The sequence below is a fragment of the Hoplias malabaricus genome, chromosome Y (genome assembly GCF_029633855.1).
Source record: "Hoplias malabaricus isolate fHopMal1 chromosome Y, fHopMal1.hap1, whole genome shotgun sequence".
Classification (NCBI taxonomy): Eukaryota; Metazoa; Chordata; class Actinopteri; order Characiformes; family Erythrinidae; genus Hoplias; species Hoplias malabaricus.
The window spans coordinates 61,997,012-62,017,905 of record NC_089820.1 but is presented as its reverse complement, the minus strand read 5'-3'; the positions used below and the strand labels follow the sequence as shown (position 1 = coordinate 62,017,905).

The 20,894-nt window shown below is 45.8% G+C and overlaps 1 pseudogene; it reads left to right on the top strand.

The window, feature by feature from the left end:
• The window catches only part of LOC136677981 (cadherin-12-like), a 48,554-nt pseudogene extending 35,580 nt beyond the window's left edge, over window positions 1-12,974 (top strand).
• The last annotated feature ends 7,920 nt before the right edge of the window (window positions 12,975-20,894 follow it).

The following is a 20,894-nucleotide window of genomic DNA, read 5'->3' as shown; positions in this document are numbered from 1 at the left end:
GTCAGACAGTGCACTCGAGCCAAGGTTTAACAGGGTGTGATGCCGCCATCTAGTGGAGAGTCCTGGGAAATGCAGTTCATTTTTTTTGTTTCTCCAGGGTGGTTCACTTTTTGACTTTAACTGTAAATTGTGTAAATAATATGCTCCACTGATACAAGGAATTACAATAATAATCATCCATTTGCTTTATTTATTCATTTATTTACATATTCAAAGCATTGTGGATCATTTGTTTTTGTCAGACCTTGGCAAAAGTACACATTTAATATATATATATATTGAACATTTGCCATGTTTAAACAGTGCTGAAAATTACAGTCAGACAGCAATGGAGGAACAGGTTTATCTTGAGTATATACACACACACACACACACAAAACAACAGAAGGACCTATATTGTATATAAATTAGAACATTTATCGGGTAAATACTTAGCGCATGCAATATCTGAAGTGAACAGGAGATGTCAGTGTTTTACAGCTCTTCCACCAAGTGTATAGAGTTTAATATGAAAGCATCATTTAGATTCATGTGCCAGTGTGTGTGTGTTTGTTTGTGTGTGTCTGTCTGTCAGTGTGTGTGTGTGTGTGTGTGTGTGTGTGTCTGTCTGTCTGTCAGTGTGTGCGTGTGTGTGTGTGTCTGTCAGTGTGTGTGTGTGTGTGTGTGTGTGTGTGTCAGTGTGTATATGTGTGCAGCGGTCATTGTGTGTGTTTGTCTGTCAGTGTGTATGTGTGTGTGTGTGTGTGCAGCTGTCTGTGTGTGTGTCTGTGTGTGTGTGTGTGTGTGTGTGTATGTATGAACCCCGTGCAGGACACTGTCTGCTTTGATCTTTCAGACAGCCCCCTGCTGTACAGTCGAGTTAATGTCACCATCAGCGTGCTGGACGTCAACGAATTCCCCCCGGAGCTGTCCCACCCTCACGAGGCATTTGTTTGTGAAGATGCAAAAGTAGGCCAGGTGAGTGAGGGAGGCGGGAGGCGGGAGGCGGGAGGCGGGAGGCAGCGATGATTCTTCTTTTGTGTTAAATATTAACCATGTTAATTTTACACATGAAAGGCTGATGTCATATAATAACATGCTAATTATAATATGCTGTTTTTAATATTAAATTATAATTGAAGTTATATTATAATTCATGGGTGGCATGATGGGGCTGCCACACAACTCCAGGGTCTTGAGGTATTGGGTTTGTGCGTCTGGGGTAAGTGTTTTCCCTGTGTCTGCATGGGTTTCCTCCAGAAGTTTTAGTTTCCTCTCTAGGTCAAAAAAACCTGTTGCTATGTGGATTGGCAGTGTGAAACTTTCCATAGTTGTGAGTGACTGGCTGAGTGTGTGAGTGACTGGCTGAGTGTGTGAGTGAGTGGGTGAGTGTGTGAGTGACTGGCTGAGTGTGTGAGTGACTGGTTGAGTGTGAGAGTGACTGGTTGAGTGTGTGAGTGTATGGCTGAGTGTGTGAGTGACTGGCTAAGTGTGTGAGTGACTGGTTGAGTGAGAGAGTGACTGGGTGAGTGTGAGAGTGACTGGGTGAGTGTGTGAGTGACTGGCTGAGTGTGTGAGTGTCTGGCTGAGTGTGTGAGTGAGTGGGTGAGTGTGTGAGTGACTGGCTGAGTGTGTGAGTGACTGGCTGAGTGTGTGAGTGACTGGGTGAGTGTGTGAGTGTCTGGCTGAGTGTGGGAGTGACTGGCTGAGTGTGTGAGTGACTGGCTGAGTGTGTGAGTGACTGGCTGAGTGTGTGAGTGAGTGGGTGAGTGTGAGAGTGACTGGGTGAGTGTGTGAGTGACTGACTGAGTGTGTGAGTGACTGGCTGAGTGTGAGAGTGACTGGCTGAGTGTGTGAGTGACTGGGTGAGTGTGTGAGTGTCTGGCTGAGTGTGTGAGTGACTGGCTGAGTGTGTGAGTGTCTGGCTGAGTGTGTGAGTGACTGGCTGAGTGTGTGAGTGTCTGGCTAAGTGTGTGAGTGAGTGGGTGAGTGTGTGAGTGACTGGCTGAGTGTGTGAGTGACTGGCTGAGTGTGTGAGTGACTGGGTGAGTGTGTGAGTGTCTGGCTGAGTGTGTGAGTGACTGGTTGAGTGTGTGAGTGTCTGGCTGAGTGTGTGAGTGACTGGCTAAGTGTGTGAGTGACTGGTTGAGTGAGAGAGTGACTGGGTGAATGTGAGAGTGACTGGGTGAGTGTGAGAGTGACTGGGTGAGTGTGTGAGTGACTGGCTGAGTGTGTGAGTGAGTGGGTGAGTGTGTGAGTGACTGGCTGAGTGTGTGAGTGACTGGCTGAGTGTGTGAGTGACTGGCTGAATGTGAGAGTGACTGGCTGAGTGTGTGAGTGACTGGCTGAGTGTGTGAGTGAGTGGCTGAGTGTGTGAGTGACTGGCTGAGTGTGTGAGTGACTGGCTGAGTGTGTGAGTGACTGGCTAAGTGTGTGAGTGACTGGTTGAGTGTGAGAGTGACTGGTTGAGTGTGTGAGTGTCTGGCTGAGTGTGTGAGTGACTGGCTAAGTGTGTGAGTGACTGGTTGAGTGAGAGAGTGACTGGGTGAATGTGAGAGTGACTGGGTGAGTGTGAGAGTGACTGGGTGAGTGTGTGAGTGACTGGCTGAGTGTGTGAGTGAGTGGGTGAGTGTGTGAGTGACTGGCTGAGTGTGTGAGTGACTGGCTGAGTGTGTGAGTGACTGGCTGAGTGTGTGAGTGACTGGTTGAGTGTGTGAGTGTCTGGCTGAGTGTGTGAGTGACTGGCTAAGTGTGTGAGTGACTGGTTGAGTGAGAGAGTGACTGGGTGAATGTGAGAGTGACTGGGTGAGTGTGAGAGTGACTGGGTGAGTGTGTGAGTGACTGGCTGAGTGTGTGAGTGAGTGGGTGAGTGTGTGAGTGACTGGCTGAGTGTGTGAGTGACTGGCTGAGTGTGTGAGTGACTGGCTGAATGTGAGAGTGACTGGCTGAGTGTGTGAGTGACTGGCTGAGTGTGTGAGTGAGTGGCTGAGTGTGTGAGTGACTGGCTGAGTGTGTGAGTGACTGGCTAAGTGTGTGAGTGACTGGTTGAGTGTGAGAGTGACTGGTTGAGTGTGTGAGTGTCTGGCTGAGTGTGTGAGTGACTGGCTAAGTGTGTGAGTGACTGGTTGAGTGAGAGAGTGACTGGGTGAATGTGAGAGTGACTGGGTGAGTGTGAGAGTGACTGGGTGAGTGTGTGAGTGACTGGCTGAGTGTGTGAGTGAGTGGGTGAGTGTGTGAGTGACTGGCTGAGTGTGTGAGTGACTGGCTGAGTGTGTGAGTGACTGGCTGAGTGTGTGAGTGACTGGCTGAGTGTGTGAGTGACTGGCTGAGTGTGTGAGTGACTGGCTGAGTGTGAGAGTGAGTGGCTGAGTGTGTGAGTGACTGGCTGAGTGTGTGAGTGAGTGGGTGAGTGGGTGAGTGTGTGAGTGACTGGCTGAGTGTGTGAGTGAGTGGCTGAGTGTTTGAGTGACTGGCTGAGTGTGTGAGTGTCTGGCTGAGTGTGTGAGTGAGTGGGTGAGTGTGTGAGTGACTGGCTGAGTGTGTTATCTGCCTCTGACACAGGAGCCTTGTCCAGGGCCTTTTCCTGCTTTGCAGCCAATGGTTCCCTGTGGGCTCCAGATACGCCATGACCCTGCACAGGATAAAGTGCTTACAGGACATGAATTAATGAAGTAATTAATGAATGAGTGAACAAACACCTTCCTTTGGAAGTCACACATTCACTCGAGTTTCTTTAGCAGTCGGAATATTCTCCACACGCTCTGGGAGCAGGTACAGTGCGAGCGCCCATGAACCCACACCAGCAGGAGGTCACTGATTATTTCATGTATAGTATTGCTGTATATTCTAATAAGAGAGACTATGTGTGTGTGTGTGTGTGTGTGTGTGTGTGAGAGAGAGAGAGAGAGAGAGAGAGAGAGAGAGAGAGAGAGAGAGAGAGAGAGAGAGAGAGAGACAGAGACAGAGACAGAGAGAGAGAGAGAGAAACTCAGAGAATGTGTGTAATCGTAAGACAAAGATAGAGTGTTACCTTTCTTCTTCTTCTGTGTGTGTGTGTGAGAGAGAGGGAGATAGAGAGAGTGAGAGAAAGAAAGAGAGCGGGAGAAAGAGAGGGTGAGAGAGAGATAAAGTCAGAGAATGTGTGTAATCATAAGACAAAGATAGAGTGTTACCTTTCTTCTACTTCTTCTGTGTGTGTGTGTGTGTGTGTGACAGAGAGAGAGAGAGAGAGAGAGAGAGAGAGAGAGAGAGAGAGAGAGAGAGAGAGAGAGAGAGAGAGAGAGAGGAAGAGAAAGAGAGGAAGAGAGAAAGATAAAGTCAGAGAATGTGTTTAATCATAAGACAAAGATAGAGTGTTGCCTTTCTTCTTCTTCTGGGTGTGTGTGTGTGTGTGTGTGTGTGTGTGTGTGTACATGTGCATTGAGGCAGTGCTGCTGCGGTCGTTGAAGGCTGCTGTGGGTAAAAGTGTGTGAAACACACCTTGATCTTTTCTCTTTCTGCTTTGCTGAAAGAGTGCCACTCTCGCAGAACTATCAGCTCCCCCTCGAGCTTTCTCCCTCACACAGCGCTGACGGCACTCAGGAAGACAACAAGGCTCAAGGAATTCCCAGAAAAGAATCCGTCTGACAGAGAGAGGAGGAAAACTCTGTCTCCTGGAAGCGGGAAGCGGAATTACAAACTTACACACTTATCAAGCTTTCATTATTACACATCCGACTAAAAGAACAACACACCTTTACACTTTACACACATTTGATCTGCCACCATCCTTCAGTCAAATGAAGGAACGTCAATAATCCCATGAATTGGCACTAGTCTAAATAACGTGGATAATCTTACATCAATAAACATTACATTGCACTTAAACATAGACATGAAAATGTATCTCACTCATCGTGTCATAAATATCACAGTATTATAAAAAGGTGCTGAATATTTCAAAACCTACACACACACACACACACACACACCGTTAAATAATTTCACCACATTTTACACTGATCAACTAAAATTCACAGCACTGTGTAAAATCATTTAACCTTCCTATTGTGTTAGGGTCTTGACTTGTTATTAGGTTTTAAATGCATACAATTCATTCATCCATTCATTATCTGTACAGGGAGAACACACCACACTCCTCACAGACAGTCACCCGGAGGAAACCCACGCAGACACAGGGAGAACACACCACACTCCTCACAGACAGTCACCCGGAGGAATCCCACACAGACACAGGGAGAACACACCACACTCCTCACAGACAGTCACCCGGAGGAAACCCACGCAGGCACAGGGAGAACACACCACACTCCTCACAGACAGTCACCCGGAGGAAACCCACGCAGACACAGGGAGAACACACCACACTCCTCACAGACAGTAACCCGGAGGAAACCCACACAGACACAGGGAGAACACACCACACTCCTCACAGACAGTCACCCGGAGGAAACCCACGCAGACACAGGGAGAACACACCACACTCCTCACAGACAGTCACCCGGAGGAAACCCACACAGACACAGGGAGAACACACCACACTCCTCACAGACCGTCACCCGGAGGAAACCCACGCAGACACAGGGAGAACACACCACACTCCTCACAGACAGTCACCCGGAGGAAACCCACGCAGACACAGGGAGAACACACCACACTCCTCACAGACAGTCACCCGGAGGAAACCCACGCAGACACAGGGAGAACACACCACACTCCTCACAGACCGTCACCCGGAGGAAACCCACGCAGACACAGGGAGAACACACCACACTCCTCACAGACAGTCACCCGGAGGAAACCCACGCAGACACAGGGAGAACACACCACACTCCTCACAGACAGTCACCCGGAGGAATCCCACACAGACACAGGGAGAACACACCACACTCCTCACAGACAGTCACCCGGAGGAAACCCACGCAGGCACAGGGAGAACACACCACACTCCTCACAGACAGTCACCCGGAGGAAACCCACGCAGACACAGGGAGAACACACCACACTCCTCACAGACAGTCACCCGGAGGAAACCCACGCAGACACAGGGAGAACACACCACACTCCTCACAGACAGTAACCTGGAGGAAACCCACACAGACACAGGGAGAACACACCACACTCCTCACAGACCGTCACCCGGAGGAAACCCACGCAGACACAGGGAGAACACACCACACTCCTCACAGACAGTCACCCGGAGGAAACCCAAGCAGGCACAGGGAGAACACACCACACTCCTCACAGACAGTCACCCGGAGGAAACCCACGCAGACACAGGGAGAACACACCACACTCCTCACAGACAGTAACCCGGAGGAAACCCACACAGACACAGGGAGAACACACCACACTCCTCACAGACAGTCACCCGGAGGAAACCCACACAGACACAGGGAGAACACACCACACTCCTCACAGACAGTAACCCGGAGGAAACCCACACAGACACAGGGAGAACACACCACACTCCTCACAGACCGTCACCCGGAGGAAACCCACACAGACACAGGGAGAACACACCACACTCCTCACAGACCGTCACCCGGAGGAAACCCACACAGACACAGGGAGAACACACCACACTCCTCACAGACAGTCACTCGGAGGAAACCCATGCAGACACAGGGAGAACACACCACACTCCTCACAGACAGTCACCTGGAGGAAACCCACGCAGGCACAGGGAGAACACACCACACTCCTCACAGACAGTCACCCGGAGGAAACCCACGCAGACACGGGGAGAACACACCACACTCCTCACAGACAGTCACCCGGAGGAAACCCACGCAGACACGGGGAGAACACACCACACTCCTCACAGACAGTCACCCGGAGCGGGAATCAAACCCACAACCTCCAGGCCCCTGGAGCTGTGACTGCGACACTACCTGCTGCATCACCATGCAGCTGGCTCCTCCTACAACCACTCGAGCTTCAGTTAGGGGCTTCTATCTTTGTCTGTTTCACAAAACAAGGAAAGACAGACATGTCCAGACATGTCAGGCCCAGTCAGTGTAGAGTTGGTGTTTTGTATCGTGTACATCTCCAGTTTACAGTCTGCAACAATGAACAATTAAAACCAGTCCTTTCATGGAGAAGGAAGAATAACAAGGTCAACAAGAGGGAAGGAACTAACTGGTTGATAATTAATTGTTTTTAGGGGGTCTTATGGCTGATTTAAGACACGGGTCAAAACCGAGCCATTAACATAAGAGATGGGCACAGAAAGCAAACACAGGAGGAAGTAGATCTGAATTAACAATAAATAGAGGCTCTGTCACTGCTGGCATTTATTTCTATACAGAACTAATCACCCCACCCCAGTATCTGACGTCACCACTGATAAAGTCATGGCTGGATGCAATCAAATCCTCACAGCAATTGCTCCAAAATTCTCCTCATAAAATGTTATCACATTCTAACACACACGGATAGCGACAGCTCATGTCAGCTTCAGTTACACTCAGACCGAGATGCTGTGTTGTTTGCTAGCGCTAACACTATGAAAAACTCGTGTCTTAGCACGCTGCGAGACAGAATATATTCAGGTGTCGTCATGTCCTGACACCATTCGTCCTGACACACGTCAGTCTTCTCTGCATGAACACAAGCCGGAGTGTGTATCCTTTGATTCGCGCCGCATGGGGCGGCTCTAATGTCCTGCTGTTGCCGTGTTAGTGGGGTTGTTAAATCATTGCATCAGAACCACCTTAAAAAAAAGATACCCAGAGCTTCTCTTGTTAAATAAGAGCTGTGTATTGTGCCAAATATAAAAAGGGAACATCTGTTGAAGCATCATATTGACGGCTTTCCACCTTAAGACAGATGGAGTCAAGATGACTCAAGGCGTGTATGGTGTCTGAAGTTGTCAAAGAACTATGTAATCTAAGATCAGCAGCTGTCTGTTGCCATGGTGTCAATGTCATGTTTCTTCTTGCTGCTTCTACAACTCACCAAATGATGTAGGTCTAGGCTTAAGATTAATATTAGTGTTACAGTGATTTGCAGTGTTGAGGTCAGGGTTACGGTGATACATAGTGCTTCTGGAACCTTCTGCTACTCCTCCTGGTCTCCTCCTCCCTTCCAACTGCTCCTCTCCTTCCCCAAAAGAAGGTGGAGATACTGAGGACAGGAAAGGAACAAAGGGATGGAGAGAAAATGCAGCTGTGATGCACACTACTGATGAGCCGAGCCTTTCAGCACACCCCTAATAATCCTGAGCCGGTCACAGTTGCCATTTTAATTGTGCTGTGAATGTTTAACACCTGTGTACATTCATTTATCTGCAAATCCGTACTGTACCAAAGCGTATTGACACCACTGACTGACTGTACCATGGCTGCTTGAAGAGCTGGGCACGGATCAGTTTGGGTTGGTGCCCGAGCGCAGAACTCGAATCCAATGCCCACTATGAACAAACACAGTGGTAAAGAGATGTGTAGCTGTAAAGAAGCCCTCATTGTGAGACACAAAAGAAGAAGATCTTCACATTTACAAAATAAACCGGTGATGCTTGTGATTCTCTAAAACCACAACCAACTTCTGGGACTGAACTTTGGAAGTGTGGGAAGTGATCACTGTAGATTTCTCCACACTCTGAGCCTTAATGGCTTCTACAGTTGTGAAGCGTGTCAATGCTATGACAACGCTAATGTACGTGACACCATTGTGTCATTTACAGCCTCCCTGGTGTGTGATTGACATGTTTTCTTCCTCTCGTGTCCAGGTAATAGAGATCCTCAGTGCTACGGACAGGGACATGCCTCATGTGGGACACAGATTCTTCTTCAAATCTCCCAGAGACGTCAGGAACAGGAACTTCACCGTCAGAGACTATGGAAGTAAGTATCACTCGTTAGCAATCAGCATTGTTATATTTATTTATTACAGTTCAAAATCACAGAGACTTTAACCCTCTGGGGTCGAAGAACGCACCGTCAACGACCATTCGTGATGTTTCTATTAATATCTTAGCGATAGCACATCGGAGTAATACAGTTCAAACACTCTGTGAATGTGCAGAAACTGCTCTTTCGACTGTACACGATACTGTACATCCGGAGTTACCATCCTGTGTATAAGTTTGAGACACGCCTCCTCTGCCTCTCGCCATGTCTCACTGGTGGATTCACTTGTGTTTAAAGATCTATTTCAATCACCGAAACATTCATTCATTCATTATCTGTAACCGCTTATCCAGTTCAGGGTCACGGTCGGTCCAGAGCCTACCTGGAATCATTGGGCGCAAGCCGGGAATACACCCTGGAGGGGGCGCCAGTCCTTCACAGGGCAATACACACACCTACTGACATTTTTTGAGTCGCCAGTCTACCTACCAATGTGTGATTTTGGACTGTGGGAGGAAAACTGAAGCACCTGGAGGAAACCCACGCAGACACAGGGAGAACACACCACACTCCTCATAGACAGTCACCTGGAGGAAACCTACGCAGACACAGAGAGAACACACCACACTCCTCACAGACAGTCACCCGGAGGAAACCCACGCAGACACAGAGAGAACACACCACACTCCTCACAGACAGTCACCCAGAGGAAACCCACGCAGACACAGAGAGAACACACCACACTCCTCACAGACAGTCACCCGGAGGAAACCCACGCAGACACAGGGAGAACACACCACACTCCTCACAGACAGTCACCCGGAGCGGGAATCAAACCCACAACCTCCAGGCCCCTGGAGCTGTGTGACTGCGACACCTACCTGCTGCGCCACCGTGCCGCCCATCACCAAAACAAATCAATTTAAAGATGAATTTCTGAAAATCCCTTGACCCCAAAGGGTTAAAAATGTTCAAAACCACTGGAGGGTCTCAGTTTGCATCCTGACAGACAGGAGCAGCACAACATTTTGTTATTTTCTCCAAATATAACACAGTTCCAAAGGCCTCACTAAGGTGCACTAGTTGCAGTGGATTCTGTTATCAGAGCATCTCCTCTGTCTGCGCAGCTGCTCTCAGGTTTCTGTGCAGCGCCGTCTGTCTCGCCGAGCCCAGAGATTCCGGCGTGGAGCAGATAAGGCGGTTCTGATCTGAAGAGACAGTCTGACTCAAGGCGAAGGTGCTGAGCCGCCTCTTGCTCTGTCAGGAGGGATCCGACGCCGTCTGCACGGAAGTGAGCCTGAACGATGGGGGTCAGTGACCTCACGGCCTGCAGCTCCCACTTCCCCACGTGTGTATCCCAGGCCTAAAAAAAACGTCACCTTCCAGACCCCAAACCTGTCCTCACAGACCACGGAACCCCAGCTATGGCCACATACAGGGAGCAGACGCCATGGAGGTATAATAGATTACAAGCTCACTATGTTACTATTAATATGAGTGTGGTGTTCAGCTCAGTGCTGAGGGCATCACAAGTACAAGTAGAATACAACATCCACCCTGTGTCCCCGCTGCTCCAGATGGCCCTGCTGCCCAAGATGGCTCCGCGAACTGCAAAAAGTAAAAGTAAATGACACAGCCAGAAGACCATGGGCTCATTCACTTGGAGCCAGATCTGTCCCCAGCAGCCACCAGGAAGACATGGGGTTTTTGCTAACTGGGACCTTCCAAGCCCTTCCCTGAATACAGCTTGTAATCCCTCTACCCAGAACCGCCATGGGCTCCCATCCACTGGTGGCCCTGCTTCACTAAACCACCTCAAACTCGCTGAAGCACCTGAAGAAGAGCTGCAGAAACAGTGCTGTGCAGCTTAGGATTACCAGAGAGGAACGGTGTGGACTTGAGCAAATGTTGTGCTGCTCATTGCTTTCAGGAAGCAAATGGATAACTGAACCTTTTCAATGCAGTGGCTGAATTTATTAATTCATTCATTTATTTATTTATGTTTTCTCCTGAAACAAACAAATATTTCCCAATGAGACAGGTGTGTGTGTGTGTGTGTGTGTGTGTGTTTTCGCAGATAACACGGCAGGGCTGGTGACGAGGAGAACAGGGTTCTTACGGAGAGACAGGAGTGTGTATGTGGTTCCCGTGGTGGTGGAGGACAGTGGTTACCCCATCCGCAGCAGCACGGGGACGCTGAGCGTGAAGGTGTGCGCTTGCGGTGGGGACGGAGCCCTGCTGTCCTGCAGCGCAGAGGCCATGTTCCTCACTATGAGCCTCAGCACCGGAGCCCTGCTGGCCATCCTTCTCTGCGTCCTCATCCTCCTAGGTCAGCAAGTCCATCGTCACTGAAGCACCACTGATACATACACACACACACACTCAGACAGACAGACAGACAGACAGAGAGAGAGAGAGAGAGAGAGAGAGAGAGAGAGAGAGAGAGAGAGAGAGAGAGAGAGAGAGAGAGAGAGAGAGAGAGAGAGAGAGAGAGCGCTGTAGTATGTACTGTGTGTGCTGGTGTGTACTCATGGTGGTGGTCATGTACTGTGTGTGGTCAGTAGAGGGTGCTGAAGTTCAAGGAATATGTTGAAGTTGCAGTAATGGTGAAACTGGAACAGAGCAGAGTAAAAAAAGAAGAAAAGAAAAAACAGCAGCTTCTTAATCACAGCCTGAGTCCCTCCCGCCGCTGGGTCTTTTAAAAGTGTGTGTGTGTGTGTAGGGGGGGGGGGGGGGGCATTCTTGCTTTACTGTCTCTCTTTTTATCCCATGTCTCACCCATCTCTTTCCCTCTCTCTCTCTCTCTCTCTCTCTCTCTCTCTCTCTCTCTCTCTCTCTCTCTCTCTCTCTCTCTCTCATACACACATGCACACACTCCCTCTCTCTCTCTCAGTCTGTCTCTTTTATATACTCTCTCTCTCTCACACAGTGTCCTTCTACTTTCTACTCGTCTATGTCTCCTATGAACCGTCTTTCTCTCTATTTCTCTCTCTGTCCTTTCAACTCATCTCTAAAGACATCTTCTCTACGAAAGACAAGTCTTTGCTTTGAAAATAAACACCACACACAATTTGCTGCTTCAGACCTCAGCGTGCGGCTTTAGAGTCGACTGCCCATCTTTTCAATGAACGACTCCAGCACTAGCCATGTCCCTCTGCCTTGTCTTTCAGTGATGGTGGTGCTGCATGTGGCTCTGAAGCGGCACAAGAAGAAGGACGCTCTAATGTCCTCCAAAGAGGACATCCGGGACAACGTGATCCACTACGACGACGAGGGCGGAGGAGAAGAGGACACCAACGCCTTCGACATCGGCACGCTGCGGAACCCCAAATCCGCACAGCAGACCCCTCTGAGACCGGACATCCGGCTGGAGACGGAACGGGACCTCCAGGACGAGGAGCTGGAGGATGCCGAGGACATTCGGGCTTATATCCAGCAGCGACTTCAGGGAGAACCACAAGAACACCACCACCCCTCCTTACGACTCGCTGGCCACCTACGCCTACGAGGGCGAGGGCTCTGTGGCCGAGTCTCTGAGCTCCATCGAGTCCTGGGTGCTGGACCCTGAGGAGGACTACAGGTCCATTCAGGACTGGGGGCCCAGGTTCAAGACCCTGGCGGGGATGTTTAGCCAGCGGGATCTTTCGACCCAGGCTGCGGAAAGACTCCCAGGACATAACAGCGGCCGCTCGAGGGGGGAGGGTTTAGAAGAGCGGCCGGATTAACGGGCGGAACGGTGGAGAACGCCTAGAACTAGAGACTCGGAGACACGTTTAGAGACACGCATAGTTTTTGTTTGTTTGTTTATTTATTTACCTCTCACCCAACTACATTCCTTCCATGGTTCGGTTTGGAAATAGTTTCTTTTTTTGAGTTGTTGCAGAAGTCACAGACAAATCCGTCCAGTTTTACGTCAGAGTTTATGTTTGTACTTGTCAGTGTATAAAAAATAAATAAATAAAAATAAAATAAAATCCCTTTTTTGGGGATTGGAAGACACCCCTTTGATATATCAAGAAAAAGTGCCTCAAAAACTGGTCCTCATCTCTTCTCCCTCAGACAGACACACTCGCTCCTCGAGGAGCCTCCTTCTGTAGCTCCAGTTTCAGACTCGCTCTGCTAAAAAAATAATAATGATCGTAATCATGGACCAAACGGATCAACAAATAAAGAAACAAGAGCTCAAAGCCCTCCATCCCTTTGTGTCATTTTCCAAGCAGATTGCTGCGATCCTAAGAAGCAGTCTGAGCATCTCTCGCCTACTTTTTGGCCACATGGGATGCTCCTATCAGTGGTGAACTGCAACTGAACGTTTCTTGGGGGGTAATAAAGAAGTTTGAGATAAGACGGGTTTGACTCTGGTTTGTTTTCCCTGAAAGGAACTCAACACACATCTGTAACTGAGGTTTGAGCCCAAACCTATCTCCATATCTGTGATGGGGGACCACTGGTCTCTGAAACACCTCTCAATGAGAACCTCGATGGCCTTGCCCTTAAGCAAGAAGACACCTCGCAAACTGTGGAACCCAAACACACAATCTCAACGTGTTATGCTTCCACAGATTGCTTAAGGGCAAGCCCTGTTCCTCCAGTTTCAGGTTCTACGAGGTGCAAGGTATTCCCTCGCTTAAGGGCAAGGCCACCCTGTTCCCCCAAGTTGGAGTGTATCCCTTGCCAGTGGAGTCTCAAGTTCTAAAGTTTGAGTTTCAGAGTAGGTCAGTGTGCAGGGAGCTGAAACTCTAGTAGTGCAAGCTGACCAGCGTTCCTGCCGTGACAGCTTTATATCACAAACAGGGACTAGGCACTGGGCATGTACTTGGCCTCAAGTGAGAACACCACTGGATTCTGTTGTGGAGGTGCAGACACGGACATTCAAAAAAGGCTTGACGTGAACCGTGTCATTTCAAAGATTTTTATTAGTTCTGCTACAAAACAAGGCTTTATAAGAGTAAGTACAGGTGAACATATCCAGTTACAGATGGCTTACAGTACAAAGCCAAATATATTAACATGGGTATTACATAGTAACTATCAACATATAACTGTGTAATTACACAGTGGAAACAAATAAAATCAGTTACAATGTTTTGGGAAAGTGTTCACAGATTTGAGATTTGAAATGATGATATAAACAAAACAGTCATTCATTGCTGTCACTGTTCAGTCCTCAACCTACCTTCAGTAATCACTTTGTTTCACAAAAGAGCAAACCTCACACACAAACACACACAAAAAGACTCATTTCCAGGTAAAATCCCTCCTCACAACATTCAGAACTACTCCATTTTTTTTCTCTCTCTTTTTATTTTCCCCAGAACAACGCCATGCCTTTGGTTTCATAACCCCCTTTAATGTGCTATCTCCAAATTTAAACCGAAATGTCAAGTGGATTTCAAATGTCAGACGGAGCATCAAGTTTTATTATAATGAGCCGGCTAACTTCTCTCTCATCTCAATAAAACCACACATAATTACAAGCTTCTGAAGGATCTCGCCTCCAGGAAAAAGGATAATACCATGGTGATGTTCATACTTTTCCTAAAATTGATTTGCTTCTAAAGAAAAAAAAAAGTCTACCAGACCTTTATTTAACAGAGGGAGAGACTGGATGCCAAAGGGAAAAAAAAAGTTTAAAAAGAAATAAATAAAAAGCAGATAAACAAAAACATTCATCCTTTCATTCATTCATTCATTCATTATTGTTCTACAACTGCTTCATGCTCATCAGGTTCATGGTGGATGCTAATTCTACTTGAATTCATTGGGTGCAAGTATTGACAGTGCATCACACACTCAACCAGTCTCTCACACACACAGAGACCACACCTGTGGACAATTTCACACACACCCACACACACTTAGGCCAGCCTCTACACCAGGTCCTGGGGCTCATGGGGGCATGTGGGCTGCAAAGAAGAAGAGCCATTAGGAATGTCCTGGAAGCCACAGAGTGAACAAAAGTTCATTGCTGGCTCTGTTTGAAAAGGGGGTGACACATGGTATTCACACCTGGACACACACCTGGGATTTGAAGCTGGGCCGAGTGTCTGATGTTAAGACCTGAAACACCTGATAAGAATGACATCTTGTTTCTGAAGCAGGGGTTTTGTCCAGATCATTCCGTCCTAATGCAGAATTCCTAAAATTATTTCCCACTGTTGAAAAGAATAAATAATTATATAAATATATAAATAAATGAATAAATAAAATTTCAAAAGCAAGACCGCTCTGATCAGTGTGCGTACCCATACTTTTGACCCACACTTTCCATATTATGCAATGTTATGCTCAAGCGCCATCATCCAATTACACAGTTTCCCAGCTTGCTCTAAACTGTTCCCACGCTGAATACAAATGCACTGCTGCATGGCCGAGCTTGTGGCTGACCGTGGGACCGGTCAGACAAGGGCAGGGAGGGGGGGGGCGGCAAAAAAAAAAAAAAAAAAAAAACAGCTCTCCAGAGCTTCCCCTCGTCCGACAAGTGGCCGCATCCTCGCCATGAATCATCGGTGATGAAACCCAGGGGTGAATCCACCTTAAAGTTCAAAGACTTTCCGCTTCCCTGCCGTGGAGCCAAGGCAGTGGGAGCGCAATATCCTTCTCGCTGTCCTACTTAACGACCGGCCCCCATCAATCACAGAAACGCCCGCCAAGCATAAACAACTTCAAAAGGGAAATCAAGCAAGGATTCAGAGCAGAGAGTCTCAGTCTGACTGGAGGAGGAGGACGAGGAGGATGTCAGCCACTCATAATGCCAAAAAATAACATTGCTGGGTCCAAATGTGGTCACATAAATATATAAATATATAGACATTGATAAAGAGATAGACAGGCAGAGATAGAGACAAATCCCAAAAATTGACAGAAAGACAGATACAGTTAGACAGACAGGTGCTGAAGTCAATTTCCCAAACATCAAAATAGTGCTATGCATTAATGGCATGAAAATCATGAATATGGTATTAATACAGAGTGTTAACATGTAATTAATGCATTATTAATGTCATATTAACATGTTATTAATGACTCAATTTTAATAACCCGTAAAACCATGAAAATAAAGACTGATATTGGTCCTTTTAAGAAATAACTAAAGGAATAACAATAACGCCACACATCCAGCAGCTCCTGAGAGTCCTCCAAGGACCGCCGCACTGATGGGGAATTTATGTGATTAAACTGCAGTGCTTTAAGGCTAAACACTTCAGATGAGTAATAGAGAGTCTCTAAAGTAAATCTGATTTTGGAAGGAGGGCGGGGGGGGGGGTCGTAGGAGGAAGGAAACAAAGTCGAGTCGCTCGTTTGCGTCTTTGCGACTTTTGTCTACCTTAAAAGCATGACATTGAATTATGAACGAAGACATCAAAACCACGTCTCGGAAACTGAGGGAGGAAGTCTTTGACCTATTTGTTGCGTGGCTTGTACACTGCTACATCTTTTTCAGAGAGATGAAAGGCTCCCGAGCTGTTTTGTCTTGGCTTGAGAAGCGTGTTGCTCACATGTGCCAGGCGTGAATGAGGGAACTGTGTTCCGTTCAATGGAAGTGGGTCAGGTGAAGGGAAAGATAAGATATTTATCCTATAGCTCAATGGATGTTTTCTAAAGCAGGCCCTCCACCTCCACCTACTTCTTCTCTTCCTCCTCCTCCAAACAGCATCCCAATTCCCAGCCCAACTCTACAAATGCATTGTCTCTCGCAAGCCCGAGTTCTACCGCGATGCTATTCTCTGTTGAAGTATCCTCACATTCATTGCTCTAAATATGTCACCGGAAAGTTCCCTCGCGTACCACCGGAGATTCTGATGTATTCTTTAAAATTTCTCTTTCTTTCTCTCTCTCTCACACAACAAAAAGACAACGTTAAGTCTAACATCACACCACTCAGTACCAAACACAATCCTCCAGTGATAACACCAACCCAAACTCTCTAGAACCAGGAAAATCCTTCCTCTGAAACCCATTTCCTGTCATATTCCATCTTAATTCAGTTATCAGTGTGCGATGCCTTTCAAGGGAAAAGTGGAAACAAACAGATCATTAGCATCTGCATCTCTTTAGCAACAAAGAGGAGCCATGTTTTAATCACCTAGGATCAGTCTGCACACTCTTACAATGCCAACAAACTTGTGTTTCTATGGAAACTTCACATTATATTAACACAAACATTCTTGCCTTTTCCTCCCTGAAGCACATTATCTGAAAAGAAAATGGTACATACAAAATTGTACCTTTGTGGTCACTGAAGGTGCAAACAGTGTAAATGTACTTTTAAAAAGGTACAACAGTGCTATTGTGTTCTCTAAAGCCACATTACATGCTCTTCTCTAAAAGGAGGGGTGATTATCTGTGAGATTTCATTAACTGTGAGAAACTGTGAGATATATAATAACGTAGGTCCTGGAGATGAAATGGAACGTAAGAAATCAACACACTTAAAATCTACAATTAATATAGAATAAGGTACTGTTGTGTTCCCTAACTGAAGGTACTGAAATTCACTCTTGAGGGTACCACCACAGTGACAATTTGGGAGCTGATTTTGACTAAAATGTGTATTAGTTTCAGTCATGTTCTTAAAAAGGTGTTACTTATTTAGTTCTTGTTCTTGTGAAAAATAGTCTAAAAATGTTACATGTAAAATACGTCAACATCCAAAGTTATGGATGTCAATAACTTATTTGAACATTTTGCATTTATTTACCAATTTAAATACCAAATAAATTCAGAAGGCATTCTGAAAAACTGAGGCAGAGTCGACTCAAAGTGTTCCAAATCAAATGTATTTATATAGCGCTTGTTATAACTGATGTGTCACAAAGCAACTTTACACTGTTGCATCACTGCCCAGCAGTTGATTTCAGCGACACCTGCTTGAGAAAGGGTTTCTTTTGGGAGTAAACTCCTTTACAGACAAACAAACAAACCAATAAATAATCAAATGTTATGGGCATGGATGTTTCTCTTGTATCTCTGTCCTGTCCTGTCCATATGTTCTAGGATCCAGTCCTGGGTTCCTGACTGACTGCATGCTGGATGCCGGAATCTGTGTCCATGGTTTGGCTTCAACCATCTGCTATAAAAGAAAGGGTTACGCCACACACGGGAGAAATGGTTCCTCACTCGATTGTTTACCTTTTGCGCTGTTGATACTCGCTTCGAGTATGAATTGTTAATTGTTGGATGTTTTTGTGAGTGTTGCCTGTCTGTAATTGTACATATTTGTAACTAGTACCAGTTGTAGGGAGTGGCTGCCGTTTTTGTTTTGGGAACTGGGGTTTGTCTCTGTTTATACACAGCACGGGAGTAAGGTTAGCACCGTGTCTTTGTTTTTGTCGTCCTGCACAGGTTAGTTAGTAAGTTAGTGTGGGGTTTGTTTGTTCTAAACTGTATCAATCACCTTTAATACATTTCACAAAAACTGTCCTAAGTTGTAGTTTTTTTGCAATCATCACACTGTGCGTTATTTCATTTTTGTGCTGCGGTCTGCCCTAGACCAGGTCGTAACACAAACAAACAGCGAAACAAACAAGAATTACTTTAACTACATACACTCAAACACTCTATTGTTATAAACCGTTTGTGAGAGTGTTACACAAACACAAAACAATGCCATTTCTTACTTTTTGGAGCTTACAGTTATGTTTTGAGTTTGGTGTTAGCAGTAGCATAAACACAATATGCTGCAAGACCTTTTGATGCTTTGCAGCATTAGGTTTAGGTTTAGGCTTAGCATTAACATTTAGGGTTAGGTTTAGAATAAAGTTTTTGTAAAGGGTAATGTTTATTTAAATAACATTAAAATGTATCATAATTGCAATTATTAAAAACATTTATTTACCACCACATTTTACATTATTAAAACAGGAATTTTAAAAGTTTTCATTTTAACTAAAGCTAAGACTTACATCAAATAATAGTCACATGCCTTCAAAACTAGCATCTGAAAACAGACCCACTGTAGCCCACCAACATTCTGGTTCATCTAGATTTTATCCAAAGGGTGTATATTACCCCTTTATCCAGAGGATCCCTCTGTTCCTTCAGTTGCCAATTCAGGGAGGACAGCTAATAGCCAAAAGGTACAAACGAAGGACAGCTAAAAGCCTGACATTACAGTCCCACAGATAGTGTGTCAGAGTCAGATTGAGAAGATACAGAGAAATATCCACAAAAAATTGTGATAACACACAATAATTCCACCAAGTATCTCCCCTTCCTTGGCAGCAATATCCTGTGGTATATAATACATGGTGTGTGCAGCTTTCTGGAACTGCCTTTGCCAGCAATGTCTCCTCGAAGGGTGGTGTAATCCAACTTGGAATTAGCAGAAACAGCTTCCCATCATTGTTCCTAAGACCTGACCTAAACCTAAAAAACATCTATAAATGACTGTTTAAAATGTTACTATTTTGATTGTGGGCGATGTTTGAAGCTGGGAGGTCACTCACTGCTTTGATAGAGGAAGACCTATTGATTTACTACTGAGTTAACACTTTCCCCAATGTTAAAGTCTAGTGCTCTGAGTACTTTATTTGTGGCATTCCATGCTGGATTTGTCTGATTCAAATGATCATGGACTAGTGGTATGGACCGGATCCCGGAGCTTGTTGTGATATGTAGATCATTTTAACGGACATCTGTCAGATAGCGTCTTCTTAAGTTATGAGGTCAAACTATGCCTTGTGCCCTTAGGGCTTTTCAAAAGACGTGTCTACTTTCACTGGCCATTCTGCCCAGTAATTATTGACCTGTCTATATTTGTGTTGATGACATTGTGACCTCTGACTACTCTGAAGGACTTAGTTTGCATCTAAAAGCCTGAATTATGCACACATTAAAAGTCCGTTTCTGTACACCACGTAAAATGGTAATCACTGGACAGCAGCCATCTTGAATTCTGAGGCGAGGAGCTAATGATTTTCATGGAATTTCAATGAATGTAGTTCTGGTATTGCTTTCATTTCTGTGGATGGCTTTATTTGGGAAGCTCTGGAGCTCTTCAGAGAAATGATCATTGATTCCGGTATCAGAGTGCAGCAGGTTCAGCTCAGGGTAATACTCAATTTCCACATTTGCACCTTCCTGCTAGAAACCAGCATGATTCATGTCTGGTGATTTAGTGGTCAGACAGTAGCAATAAAGAAATGTGTGTAACTGAAATGTAAAGTCATTTAAGAAACACAGATATTGGATGAGGATGGATATATATATATATATATATATATATATATATATATATATATATATATATATATATATATATATATATATATATATATCCTCTTCCCATAGATGGCAATTACTTTTCCGCACAGCTGTCCAATATATTCCAGCCATTACAGTTTGTGTTTATTGCTACAATGTACTCACTACTGACAAGTCTGTCTGTCTCTAAAACATGCTGTGTTGAGTCCTAGAGCGTATGTGTATGAAATCAACAACCCTTTAAAATCTATAATTAATATAAATTATAGTTCAATTATGCTCCCTAAGTCAAAATACTGAAATGTGCCTCTGAGGGTACCACCCCAATGAAAGCTAATGGTACAACCACAGTGACTAGTCTAAGGTTTTCTTAGACTGTGTGTTCCCAAAAGCATCATCACCTTCATCATATTAATATCTAAGAAAAGGAAAAGTTCAACCACACACACACTCCAGCATTTCTTTCCAGTCTCCAGTTCCATCCAAATCGGAGGCGTCGGGAGGATAAAATGGACCATTGGATTCACTGCCTCAGCAAAATTAGGCCATTCCACTTTAATGAGGAAAATGTGATTTTACAGAGCGGGCGATATCAGGAAATTAGTGCATCCACTCTCCTCGCTCAGCACAGAGGAGAGGCTTCTGGAGGTGGGCCAAAATCCTGCTTTTCACAACACAGTGCAAAGGCAAGGCAAAATGCTGGAGGAAAGATAATTTGGGCCTGAACTCATAAACAAGGCCGATAGGACACATTCTGAATTTTTGTATTTAATTTAATTCAATTTCTTGGTTCCCTAAAGTACTTTCAATGCAATGTCTAATCAAATGTACTGTAATTCAGTCATTAAAGACCATTTT